Source organism: Lactuca serriola, chromosome 8, assembly GCF_051521515.1.
Source record: "Lactuca serriola cultivar US96UC23 chromosome 8, Lser_US96UC23_V15, whole genome shotgun sequence".
NCBI lineage: Eukaryota > Viridiplantae > Streptophyta > Magnoliopsida > Asterales > Asteraceae > Lactuca > Lactuca serriola.
In genome coordinates, this window is record NC_136415.1 from 130,008,496 (window position 1) to 130,022,531 (window position 14,036).

Here is a 14,036-nt window from a genome sequence, read left to right on the forward strand (position 1 = left end):
GTAATACAAGATATTTTTGATAAAAACGTGAAAACCCTAGTTGGGTATAGGAGAAATTGTTGTATGTACTTGTTTGAACACATTGATGTGTGATAAGTTGCTTTGTGATTTTGAATGGTGACTTGGAAAACTATGAGACAATACTTGGGACGAGTATGAGTAGGTGTGAATGGTAGTAGAGGCCTATACTATCGGAAGCACATGACTCACGCTTGGATCAACGAAAGTCACAAGGTTACCAAGAAGCTAGTAAATGATTCTCTTTTATTCATGTGTGTCGTTACCTTCGTTTTGGTAATGACTAAGAAGATAATTATCGTTCAAATATTAGTGTTATAAAGAGTGGAGTCCGATTAATATAAATCTACAAAGATAAAGTTGATTGTCTTAGAAAGCCATGTATTGAGTAATGACGGAACTTCAGTCAAGAAGAAGATGGTCGAGATGGTCGATAGGAATATAACGTGACAACCCAAAATTTCCATTTTGTACGAACATTATCAAGTCAATAGAAGTTAGAACAGTCACAGTAAATTTTCAGACTTTTTCGTATAAGTTTGAGTATTTCGGGATTTACACTTCAGGAGATATCAGGAGAGTGGATGGACTAGGGTTTTGTGGAACTCTTTTATTCCAAAACTCTATTACATTAGAGTTCATTCCGGGAATAAAATATTTTCTGCCAAAAATCCCAAGACTATATATAGAATTTTGAACCATATTTATTCATTATTTACATTTCCAACTAGAGAAAAGCCATTTTCTCTCTCACGGATCTTCGGATTTTCATCCCAAATCGTGAGTACCTCTCTCTAGTTGTATTATATAGCTAGTAATGTGCATAATAACATTGATTTCATAACAAAACGACTAGATGCGAGAGTTTACCGCCCAAGAACAGCTTGGGGAGTAAACTCTTAAAATGATGCCTAGTCCATTCCCCTTGCTATATAACTACCTTAGGCTTGTGTGTTAGGTTAAATAAGACTTGAATTCATCCATGAACACCAAGAGTAAGGTGTTCACGGCCCAAGAAGTTCTTGGACCGTGAACTCCAAATTCAAGTGCCAAAGATTGCTTTAACCACTCCTAAAGCCTTGGACAAATACATAGATTTACTCCTAGTTAAATCAAGGACCTTAAAACATCAAAAAACCATCCCCATGAGAGATTATGGCCGTAATCTCTAAGGGAAATGGTATTTGGGCCGTGAACATCAATCAAGGGTACCAAAGTGTGCCTAAGGCCTTCATTAGCCTTAGATAAATGTCTAGAACCTATCCTAGATGAGCATTAAACTTGAAAACATTAAAATACCCCTTCCCATATGAGTTTATGGCAGTAAACTCAAAAGGGAATGGACTTGGGGCCGTAAACTCCTCAAAGGAGTGTCTTAATGCCCTAAACCCTTCCAAGGATTAAACCACCAAGTAGAATTGCTTCTAGGGATCATGTAACACTTCAAACCACAAAATGTCATTAAGATTAGGAGCTTACGGTCGTAAAATCAATGGTTTACGACTGTGAACTCCTTGTGTGAGGTTTATTGGAGAGTAAACTCATGTATAGGGTCCTTAGGAACCCTAAACCCAATTGCCTTGTCCCACAACAACTTAGATGCAATCCTTAGGGCTTATAACACTTATATAAAGTGTTTATCATGTTCTAGGATGTCTTAACATTTACAATTAGTAGTTTAAGACTAATTGGGTGCATATATGTCTGATTATATGTTCATTAGGATCATAGTGTGTGTATAAGTCCTCACTTTACACCTAACAATCCTACACCGTTCAGTACATCCAAACCACCACCTTCAGGTGAGTTCATACCCCTTAATCAATGTTTTAAATGATTTTAAATGCTTTAATGGGGGAATACAGGTAGAAAACAACATGTTATTAAATCAATCATATGTATTTATAACTGTGTTTTCATTCAGCAGATTTCACATACTACAAAATGTGATGCATGAAATGGTTTTATATCTTAAAAATATCTTAATAGCAAAATTATTACGTTTGAAATGTTTATTAAAATGAAATCAAGTCATTGTTAATTATTGTTCAAAACTCATAGATGTTTTACAAAACCATTTTTACCCTCTTGAACAAAACTATATCTATAAACTTATGTTCTTTTATATGTATTGATCTTATAGTTTTCATCCTTCATTCAGTTTCCCACACTCTTGTGTAGCAAGGGTGTATAAACCTGTTTGGACAATCAATTACCTTCCAATTAACTATTATGGGGATAGTTAGGAGATACATAACATTATTCCTATCACAAGGAATTACATCAGAGTCAGTTCATTCATGAGTATACACTATACATTACATGAGTACCTTACATGAATACATTACATGAGTACCTTACATGAATACATTACATGAGTACCTTACATGAATACATTACATGAGTACCTTACATGAATACATTACATGAGTACCATTACATAGATACATTTTCCTGTATACACTTACATGGATACTTGTACCTAGAGTTACGAGGAATATTTATTAGTACCTTCTGTGTAAATTATCCTGCCTATCCCAGTTCAACGGGATATCTAGACGGGACTAACCATTTCGAAGCCCAGCTGATTAGCACCAGTAGTTGATGAACATCTACAGATGCCTACAGTTATTACTTATATTAGAATACAGTTACGGGACTAACCATTCCCCGGGCCTACTGTTCGTTACATAGGTTGATGAAGATCTACGGATGCCTACGGTTAATACTTATATTAGGAAATCGATTACGGGACTAACCCTTCCTCTCACCTGCTGTAGCTACAGAGGACAATTGAACAATCTACGGATTTTCATTAGTTTATACATTTCGCTAACTGCGATGCCGTGTTAGTCCTAGTACCAAAGGATAACAATTACATTAGTACATTTCCCTATTACTTTATTTTGTGATACATTCACATAAACGAGGAGTTATACTAAGTACTTTTAGTACTCGTCAATAGAAAGGAAAAACTATCATTTTACTTACAAAACATTTGGGTCTTGGTAGAAGACTACATCTCATACTAGTAGAAAATAAGGGATTTTCTAGGGTTTTTCATTACTTACATCAACTGTTTCATTTAAAGATTTACAGGGCATTCATAATAGCTTTCCCAAAACAAGACAATGACACTTAATTACTTATGAATTCACCAGCTTTAGGCTGATACTCGCTTTCAAAATAACTTGTATTCTCAGGTCACCAGTAGACAGGTACGATGGCCAGGTTTGAGAAGACGGAGCACAGACAAGACTCATCTTTTATTTTGATTGTATTTTTGGTGTCTTATTACATTGAAAGAACACACATGTATTAAAACTTTACTTTTAATGCAATGGATGATGTTGTTGCTTGTTTACTACTTTACATTGTTTGTGATACTGTACATTACGTCCTCCACCCCGAAACGTTTCTGTCGTTCTTGGTTTTGGGGTGTGACATATAACGATCTTCATTAAAGAATTGAGCAACCTTTAACTAAAGATGTTACCTATTATGAAGGCGATGCAGAATTTAGTTATTCATGGAAGGATTACAGCATGAAATTCGTGATTTCGTAATCAATCGGAATATTCTTTCATTTGACAAAACTAGTGTGTATGTCCGAAAGCACGAATTAGAGATACATAATGCTATTCTTTCTGTTTCGAAGCATCCACGTGCTGATCAAAATCTTTTTGTTTTCTTTATTCCATTAGCTCAATTTATTCGATTTGATTCTAATACAAGAGTTTGGTTCGTTATGTGTCTTGTGTGTTATAAAATCAAAGGTCATTAGAATATGACCATTCTAGTTGTTGTTATAGCAAAAGTAAAGAACTTATCTTGGGTTTAGTCTATAAACCAAGAAGGAGCAGGAGTCTGCAACGAGAATTGAGTTTTAACTCAAAGATTAGGATCGAAGGTCCACTAGAGAATGATGAGCTGGTGCAGGTTTGAGAACCGCTAGTAACTAAGAAGTTTGAAGAGTTTGAAAATCATTTGGCAAACCAAAAGTTAAATATCGTACAATTTAGATTACCACAGAAGAAGTAAGTTAGGACTCGAATGTTGTGATTAGTAATTTTCTCATAAACTCTAGATCCGCTCATATCATATTTGTTGTGATGCCCCAGATTCTTTCGTGCCTTACAAATTCACACATTCTTTTCAAATTGCTTATTACGCAATTGTTCAATCATTTCATATAAATAACATAAGAGGTATATCATTACTTGCTAATAAAGTCTATAGGGATAGTGTCATAGAAATTGAAGGTTATAATATTTTTGCTAACCTAATTCCTATCTCCTTGCCCAACTTTGATATTATTCTCGGAATGGATTGCTTGTCTAAGAACCATGCAAAAGTCTTATGCTACAAAGAGATAGTATGCATCCCTATCGAAGAAGAGGATACTATTTATGTCTACGTTGAAAATAATAACTTCTTTATTAAAAACTCATAAATTTATATCGAAGGGATATTCTACTTATCCGGCTAATGCAGTTAATATCTCAAGAGAGGGGAAGAAAATTATAAATTATGTTTCCATTATTTAATGATCTTCCCGACGAATTGCCTGGACTACCCCGGATAGACAAGCAGAATTCCGAATTGACCTTATGTCTGGTGCTACTCTAATTGCAAGAGACTCTTATATAGAATTATAACATTTGGGTAATTATCGACAAGCTAACTAAGAGTGCATATTTTCTCGCCATACCTACAACGATTCTAATGGAGAAATACGCACAAGTTTACTTAGACGAAATTGTGGCGAGACATGGTATGCCACTAAAGATTATTTCCAATCGTGATACACGCTTCACTTCTCACTTTTAGGCGAGTATGAAACATGAATTGGGATCTCGAGTTGCTCTCGGCACAACTTATCATCCCCAGACAGATAGTCAAACGGAGAGAACGATCCAAACAGTAGAAGATATACTTCGTGCATGTGTCTTGGAATTCGGTGGTAACTAGGACAAGTACTTATTCTCGTAGAATTTTCGTATAATAACAGTTACCACGCGTCAATCAAAATGTCATCATATGAAGCATTATATGGTCGTAAAAGTCGTACTCCATTATGTTCGTGTGATGTAGGACAAAAGATCCTTGGAGGCCCTGAAATGATTCAAGACACCACTGATAAGAATCAAATTATACGATAAAGAATGAAAGCAGCCCAGGATCGACAAAAATCCTATGTAGAAATGGAGGAGACGACCCATAGAATTCCAAGTGGGTGATACTGAAGGTAACCCCGTGGAAAGGTATTATGAAATTTGAGAAGAAAAGGAGATTGAGTCCTAAATTTGTTGGACTTTTCAAAAAAAAATTATCTAGAGAATTGGTAATCAAGCATACCGATTGGAACTGCCTGAGATTTGGCAGGTATTCATGATGTATTTCATGTGAGTTATCTTCGCAAATGCTTGAGCATATATGACGAAACGATTCCGTTATCCTAAGAGAAATTGGATAATAAGTTAAGATATGTAGAAAAATCTGAAAAGATCGTAAACGAATGAACGACTAATACACGTAATAGAGAAATGAATTTGGTGCTTGTCAAGTGGAAACACCATCGAGGCCCAAATTATACTTGGGAAAATAAGAATGAAATAAGAGTGAAGTATCCTCATTTATTTTAATCGTTATGATTCTGTGAACGAAATCCTCAAAAGGATGAGGTATTTGTAACATACACGTTTTGAAATCGTGTATTGTAAATTATAAAAGAGAATAATATTATGAAATATTATGTGAAATTGAGTTTTGAGTTCTAACATATAGTTTTTACTAGAAATGAAGTAAAACTATGTTTAAAATCACTCAGAAAATATTGGAAGTCTTATACATTCCAATTAAAAGCCAAATAGCAAAATTTAGCGAATATATAAAATTTGAAATAAGTAAAATTTTAATATTGAAAGTTGTAAATAATCTCGTTAGAAACTTGTAGGCGAAAACCTCGTCGAAATCCGAGTTATAACGAAGATGTTATGACCAATCGAAGATCCGTGACAAAACCGGCGCGACACCGAATGACGTAAAAAGTGAGTTTTTGATAACCTACTTTTTAGCCTTAGTGATCTAAATGAAATTTGTAGTATTCATTACACCGAGAAGTTCGATAAAAAGAACGCCAAAATCTGACTTCGTATGAGGAAGTTATGATTTTTCTAAGTTTCAGCTTAGCAGTAGACAACTAAAAACTCGAATTTTGGATCGAGTGATTTTTAGCCGACACAACCTAATCGAGAATTGAAGATCTCGTCAATAGTAGTACAACGGTTAAAAGTATGACAAAAACGGATGTCGGATGAAGAAGTTATGAATTTTTAACGGATTTACCAGTCCCGGTCTGTTAAAAATAATAATATTAAAAAGAAATTAAAAATTAGCCGATGAAGTCTAAATGAAAGCTGTAAATCATAATTTTACCTACGTGTGCATATAAAGAACGTTAAAAACGGAGCTAGTATGCGAAAGTTATGGATTTTAGAATTTTTAGCACAAAAATCGAGAATAATTGCGAAATCCGAGAAAAATCGCATGGCCTGAGTTCGGCCACATCACCCTCGCTCCTCGTGCGACACGTATCCGATGCGAGCCACGTCAAGCGCGCCCCATGTCCGATGTCGATGACTCAGTCGAAGCAGCAGCCGACGCGTGTACAGTCATTCCTCGCATCCGAGGCGCTGGTCCAATCCGAGAGCGCCACATATCCGAAGCTCGCACCCGCCACCTGGCTTCGCTCCGCGGCTGCCACCTGCCTCGCTGACTCCTCCTTCTCGACGAACCCTCGCATTCTCGCCGCACAAATAACAGGCTTGCGAGCCTTCTCGGGTAATTTCGGAAAATTTCCAATTTTCACCCCCTTTTTAATATTTTTATTATTTTGACATCCCCCAAAGCCCCAATATCAATTTTAGCACCCGAAACACGTCCCGAAGTTCCCGAGAAGCCCGAAAAAATTATCTTTTCGGTTTTGAAGCTCTACTTTTGCAGAGCCCGGTTTTTCAATAAATCTCTCGGTTTTCAACGAATAAAGTCATATTTGGAGCCGAAATGCTGCTCAAATTTACTATTTTAGCCTCCGGTTATTTCATGGTGAGTTTAATATATAGGAACAATTGTATGTTATGTGTTATATGTTCTATGTGCCTTTTAGTGTTATTATTCCGGGTTATTTTCTCGTGTTATTTTTATTCGCTATTTTTAATAGCAAAGAAATACCTTTGACCATGTGATCAGTGAAAGCACTTAGATTCACGTTGGTACTGGTATGTAGCCTCTGGCCATCTAGAACATGTCTCCGTAAGAGAATGATTTCTATTCTATGGCATTAGCAGAAGGTTAGACAAGGCTGAAAGCCTGAAATCTACCAAAATGTTTAATCAGAAAGTGTATGTCTTCTCTGCCATTTGGGCCGAAGAGCTACGCGGATAAGCGAAGGAAACCTTTGGAATTCCAGGTGGGAGACCGAGTCCTTCTTAAAGTCTCACCCTGGAAGGGCTTGATACCCTTCGGTAAGCGTGGGAAGCTTAATCCGAGATATATAGGACCCTTCGAGATTCTTGCAAGAATCGGCCCTGTAGCTTACAAACTCAATCTACCAGACGAACTTCGTAACGTACATTCTACATTCCACGTATCTAACTTGAAAAAGTGTTTGTCTGACGAGACTCTTGTAATCCCACTCGACGAGATCAAGATCAACGAGAGCCTTAACTTCGTGGAAGAACCAGTAGAGGTCATGGATCGGGAAGTCAAGCAAACGAAGCAAAGCCGTATCCTGATTATGAAGGTTCGCTGGAACACCAAGCGAGGACCGGAATTCACTTGGGAGCGTGAGGATCAGATGAAACTGAAATACCCTCATCTTTTTTCTTAGTTATTTGTAACTACTTTATTTGTTTAGACTTTAATTTCGAGACGAAATTCCCTTTAACAGGGGGATGATGTGACAACCCGAAATTTCCATTCGGTCAAACCCTAAAAGTCAACCACTTCGTATCATAAGTTAATGTCATTATTTCTTGTTTTTAAGAAATATAAAGATTCGTTTGATTTTTTTAATATTATTTTTAAACGAATGGGTGAAAGAAAGTGTCGTCTCGGGTTTTGAATTTTAAAAACCGCAAACACTTCGCGTCTTAGAAATTCCCGACCAAACTTTTATGTTTGGGTTGAAAAATCACCCAAAAACCGTGAAGTCATACCTATGTATGAGTTTACTCCCCAAAAAGTTAGTCATTTGTGTTTACTCCCCAAATATCAAAAGAGTAAACTCCAAAATATCCTTTCAAGTACCATCTAAGATTTTATTCCAAATCTTCAAAGTTGTAAGTGTTCTAACCATTTCAAGTTAGTAAAACACTTAATCTAGTGTTTGTGCATCTATTCATCCATTCATTTATGTATTTTGTCTAGATTTCCAAAAACACCAAGAATACCAAGAACACACACTAAGTGTTCTTGGACTTTTAGCTCAAATCAAGCTTCATTATAGTAAGTACTTCCATCCTTGAGTGTTATTAAGCTAGTATTACATTTAAACATCAATAAATTATGCCAAGAACACAAGGATTGAGGTGTTCACGGTCCTAGAAGATGCTTGGGCCGTAAACACCATAAAGGGCACCAAAGTGTGCCTAAGTCCTTATCTAAGCCCTAGTTTGATGTTTAAGCCATCCTTGATATGTTTAAACCTTCCCTTGATGTGTTTAAGCCTTGAAAAACACCAAAATCCAACATTTATAGGTGTTTACGGTTTGGGGATCTCCGAAAACCATAAACACCCTAAAGTGTGTACAAATGGGTAATTTTCTTTCCTTAGGCCTAAAAACTAGCTTACATAATTACCTAGTTGTGTTAAGGACTTGAAAACATGGAAATACTCTTTTCCATATGGGTTTATGGTAGTAAACCCAAAGGGAAATGACCATGAGGCCGTAAACTCCTCAAAGGGGGTGTTTTGTTGCCCTAGTTCCTTCCAAAGGCCAAACCACTTAGTAGAATTGCTTCAAAAGGCTTGCTAAACCCCAAAACAACACTTGGTCATTAGGACTAGAGTTTACGACCGTAAACTCTAGAGTTTACTGCCGTAAACTCCTTGAGTTATGACCATCAAAACCATAAACTCCAAAGGAGTTTACCCTTGAACCCCAAACACCCTAGCTTTGCCCTACCAACACTTGGATGCAATCCTTGTGATCTTTAGCACTTGAAACATAGTGTTTTCATGTTCTAGAGTGTCCCAACTTATTGTATTAGTTATAATTTGGCTAATTAGTTATATATATGTTCATTATATGATAACTAGGCTCGTGCATGTGTACAAGTCTTCATTTGTCACCTAGCACCGTACCCGACACTTCAATCCAATCCACTCACCACAAGTGAGTTCATACCCCTTAACTAACCTTTGAAATACTTTTAAATGTTTTAAATGCTTTAATGGTGGGGAATACAAGTTGAATACTTATAGTTATTACATCAATCACATATGATTAATAACTACAAAACCAATGATTTTATTACTATTCAAACTGTTTATCAAACTGTTTCACTTCAAACTGCTTTACAAACTCTTTTACTTATCAAATACTTTTACTTAAACTTTGTTACACTTATTATAAATTACATGCCCGTATATGTATAGTTATATAAGCAATGTTTAAAAGGCTTAGGAAGGCCATCCGCCCTATTTCCTTTTCACGCTTGAGATGTGGTCTGGTGGGATATCGGGTAGCCGTCAGAAGGTCGTTTCAATATTAATTATATATCATGTGTACATATAGACATAAAAGTGCTTCCATATTCATGTGTACTAGTTACATCATTAGTAAGCTACCATCGGGGTAGCACATGATCATACTTATACTATTGCTAGATCAATGAGTCAGTTCATTCATGAGTCAGTACTTATTACTATAAGAACATATACATTACATTACAATGAGAACATATACAACTATACTAGAAAAAGAACATATACAACTATACTAGAAGAAGGACATATACAACTATACTAGAAGAAGAATATATACAACTATACTAGAAGAAAAACATATACAATTATACTAGAAGAAGAACATATACAACTATACTAGAGAGAGAACATATACAACGATACTAGAACGAGTAACAATACATTACATATACATGAATACATTGACAAAATTGTGATCCAATGTATCGGGGCATGCCTTAAAAGACATGGCCCGAGTTGTAGCCAGAGTCTCCTGGAGGGAGAGCGTGAGTTTGCGTATAGATCTATACTGGATTGACTATCCTACACCTTGCTGCTAGCTACAGCCGGACCTGCAGGTCTGCGGGTGCCAAACGTCATACCTTTTTACGACCTACATTTGTCGTTGTTACCCAGTCGATAGTATGGTACAATTAATCACATGATACCTTAATATAAATCTGGTTTAAGGTAGTTAGTACAGCAGTAGTTCCTATAATACAACACTACAGTACTACAATAGTTTACCCTTTACATACATTTAGTGATCTTTTCACTTAAACATTAATGTACAAACTATATTTTGTTAATGATAGTTACACTTGGGAAAATTACACACTTTTACAATACACGAACATACAAAACAGTTACGCCTTGGTAGAAGGCTACTTTTAATAGAAAATATAGGTTTTTCTGAGAGATTCAAAGTTTTACAAACACGTACAAACATTCACATACTTTTATCACCAATGTTTACAAACTCATGTTTAAAACCACGTTCAAACGTTTTGATACAAACACTGACACTAAAATACTTATGAACTCACCAGCTTAATGCTGATAAACTCTTTCAAAATAACTTGTATTCTCAGGTCATCAGTAGACAGGTACCGAGGCCATCTTTTGAGAAGATGGAGCGCATCCAAGACTCATCTTATTATTTTGATTTACTTTTTGGTGTCTATAACTGTACGGAACACACTTGTATTAAAATTATATATTTAATGCAATGGATGATGGTGTTTGCTTATTTACTGTTATAATGTGTTGTGATACTTTACATGACGTCCTCCGTCCCAGAACGTTTCCGCCGTTCTTGGTTTTGGGGTGTGACAAAAACCATTTTATAAAAAGGATTTTGAAAAGAATCTGAAAAGAGAAAGGAACTTTGAGAAGAACAAAGTGTGTGATGCGTGCAATCAGCCGAGCTCAAGTAAGTTTTCCCAAAGATACCCATACATGTTATGTTATGGTATGATATGATATGACTATGAGAACTGCATGCTAGATTAGGGCTAAGGATCTAGGAGGATGCCTTATATGCCTATTTTATGTGCTTGTAGACTTGCATGTTAGTACTGATCAGTCAGTGATATGATAGCCTGTTTAGGTTATGCCTGATTGTATGAGCCTTTGAATTGCATGTTGATATTGCCATATTTATACTTATTTTTAGGCAATATTTAAGTACATTTTTATTAATAAATTGATCATATGTTTAGAATAATGATACTTATGACTTTAAATTGTTATTTTCAGTCAATTAAAAGGATTTTAGAAGAAAGGGACCAAAAGTGACAATATGTGGAACATGGGAGGCTTGAAAGACAAGAAAAGAATAAATCCACGATAAATACTGAATTCACAACGTGGCAAAGTCGGCCACGACGTGGCAAGAGGTTTCCAGAAGATAGACATCGCGACGCGGAGGATTTCCTTGGAGGATACGAATAGCTTGAAGCCCACGACGTGGCAAAGCTGGCCACGACGTGGCGCGAGTTTTTGGAGATTATTTAAGTTCTCCTGATTATTACGAAAAAGAAAAGCTTTTGGCTGGAGAAAATAATTCCAGAAAACGATTCAGAGCGAAAGAAGTGTTCTGGAATAAGGTTTTCAACACCAAAAAGAATAGAGGTTTATATCTTAGTTAAATTAGAATATGTCTTTCATTACTTTTAGCTGTGTTGGTTTAGTTGCTATGATGAGCAGTTGAATCTAGCTACTCTTGTTTAGCTAGATGAAGCTTTAAACTTATGAATAGTTCAATGTTTATGGATTAAGTTTAGTTGGTAAAAAAATTGCTTGTGTTTGATTTGTATAACCTAGCATGCTGTTATTTGTTTTTCTAATTGCTTGATTGCATGTTCTGTGTAGCATAGTGACCATTAAACTACATGAACTTGTTTGCCTAATGATTTAGTGAACATTGAATTATTAGAGCTAGGATTGACCAATCTTAGTTAGTAATTAGAATAAATAAAGCTTAGCTGTGCTAGAGAACGTGTATTGTGATCACAATTGCGTTTATACAACAAATCTTACATAGCATATTTACATTCATAATTAGTTCTGTGTTTAATTATGTGTGAACATACATGGTTTGACATGAATTAGTTAGTTATTGGTAAGTTAGAACTAAATTACTAATACAACTAAAAACCAACTTAATAATCTGTAATCATTAGCTAGCCATAAGGGGGAAGTGGATTCAAACTAAACAAGAGTGTGTTTTTATTTATTAATTTTGATTTAAGTTCATCTGATCTTGTAAAACCAGATAAAACCCCCTTTAAACTTGTTAATAAATTAGGTTAATTTAATAGTAAGTAAATTTATTAGAACAATGTTCCCTGTGATCGACATCGACTTACCCAAGCAATACTGTAATCTGACTAGGTACACTGCCAATAAGTGCATAGTTAGTTAAGTTTGTTAGGTTATAAATATTAAAATTAGTGAGTACTTTTGTGCACATCAAGTTTTTGTCGCCGTTACCGGGGAACGGCTTAGTTTTTAGTTTTTTTTATTTATTTGCTTTAAATTAATCAATCCTTCTTGTGGAGTAAAAACCACAAAAAGTTAATTTTTCAGCAAAATAAAATTTTATGTCAATCACAGAGTCCACGGCGTGGCCATATACCTGCCATGACGTGGACAGTTAAAAAAACTAGATTTTTCGTTTGTAGTTAGTTTTTCTTATTTTAGTTCAGTTTTACGTTTTTAGTTTAGCAAGTTGCAGGAGTTCATGACCAGAAGCTCAAACACACACTTGGTGCCACCACTTGAAGATCCCGAGTCTGCACTTCACAAGAAAAAGACGCCCTTACAAGAATTGAAGTCAGCTTTTTCTAGGAAGTCGGGAAAGAAGACAGGAGAGTCAAGTTCATCCGCGAGGCACAAGAGCAATCTTGAGCATTTGGATCATACACCCGTCCAAACCGAGTCTGAAAGCGATACCGAGCCGGAATTTGAAGAACACACGAGCGAACCCGAGAACGAGCCAAGGAACGAGATGGCAGCAATTGATGAAATGTCCATGGGAGCTTACAAGAAGCGGATCTGAGAAGATGTGGGTCCCGGTTTAGTCCAACCCGCAATACCTGCCACTGCCACATTCGAGCTGAAGGGACACATACTGACTGCACTGAAGGACATCCCATTTTTCGGGAAAGATCATGAGGATGCTTTTAAGAATCTAGATGAAGTCAACGACATTGCGGATCACAGTCTTGCTTAGGATGATTTCCAACACTTTCAAAGGAGCTGCTAAGGAGTGGTTAAAAGCACTCCCACCGGGTACAATCACCACTTGGGCTCAAATGCATGAGCAATTCCTGGACCAGTTTTGCCCGCCATCCAAGATAGCCAAACTCAAGAAGGAAATAGCCAACTTTGAGCAACAGCCGGGGGAGTCACTATACGAAGTATGGGAGCGGTACAAGGGCCTGCTCAGAAATTTCCCTCAGCATGACCTAAATGTGCAGCAAGAGATGTCAATCTTCTATGATGGGGTCAACGTGATGACAAGACAACTCCTTGATTCTCAAGGACCTTTGACAAAGAAAAATCCAAGGGAGGTCAAGGAGCTAATTGAAGAATTCGTGAAGCACTCTCGCGAATACCACAACCCGAGGCAAGATGGAATCAAAGGCGGTGGAGGGGACCAAACTGAAGAAATAGCAGCTGTGATGGTCATGCTAAATAATATGGATCGAAGGATAACACAAATGGACCGGTCGATACATGCCATAAGAGTGGGTTGCGAGAG

At 36.4% G+C, this 14,036-nt stretch overlaps 1 non-coding gene across 1 annotated transcript; it reads right to left on the bottom strand.

Moving 5' to 3' along the window:
* Positions 1–13,635: 13,635 nt before the first annotated feature.
* LOC145071550 (small nucleolar RNA R71) lies at positions 13,636–13,742 on the bottom strand. The gene has a single exon (XR_013690559.1). It is a non-coding gene; the product is annotated as a small nucleolar RNA R71 (small nucleolar RNA).
* Between the last annotated feature and the right edge of the window lie 294 nt (positions 13,743–14,036).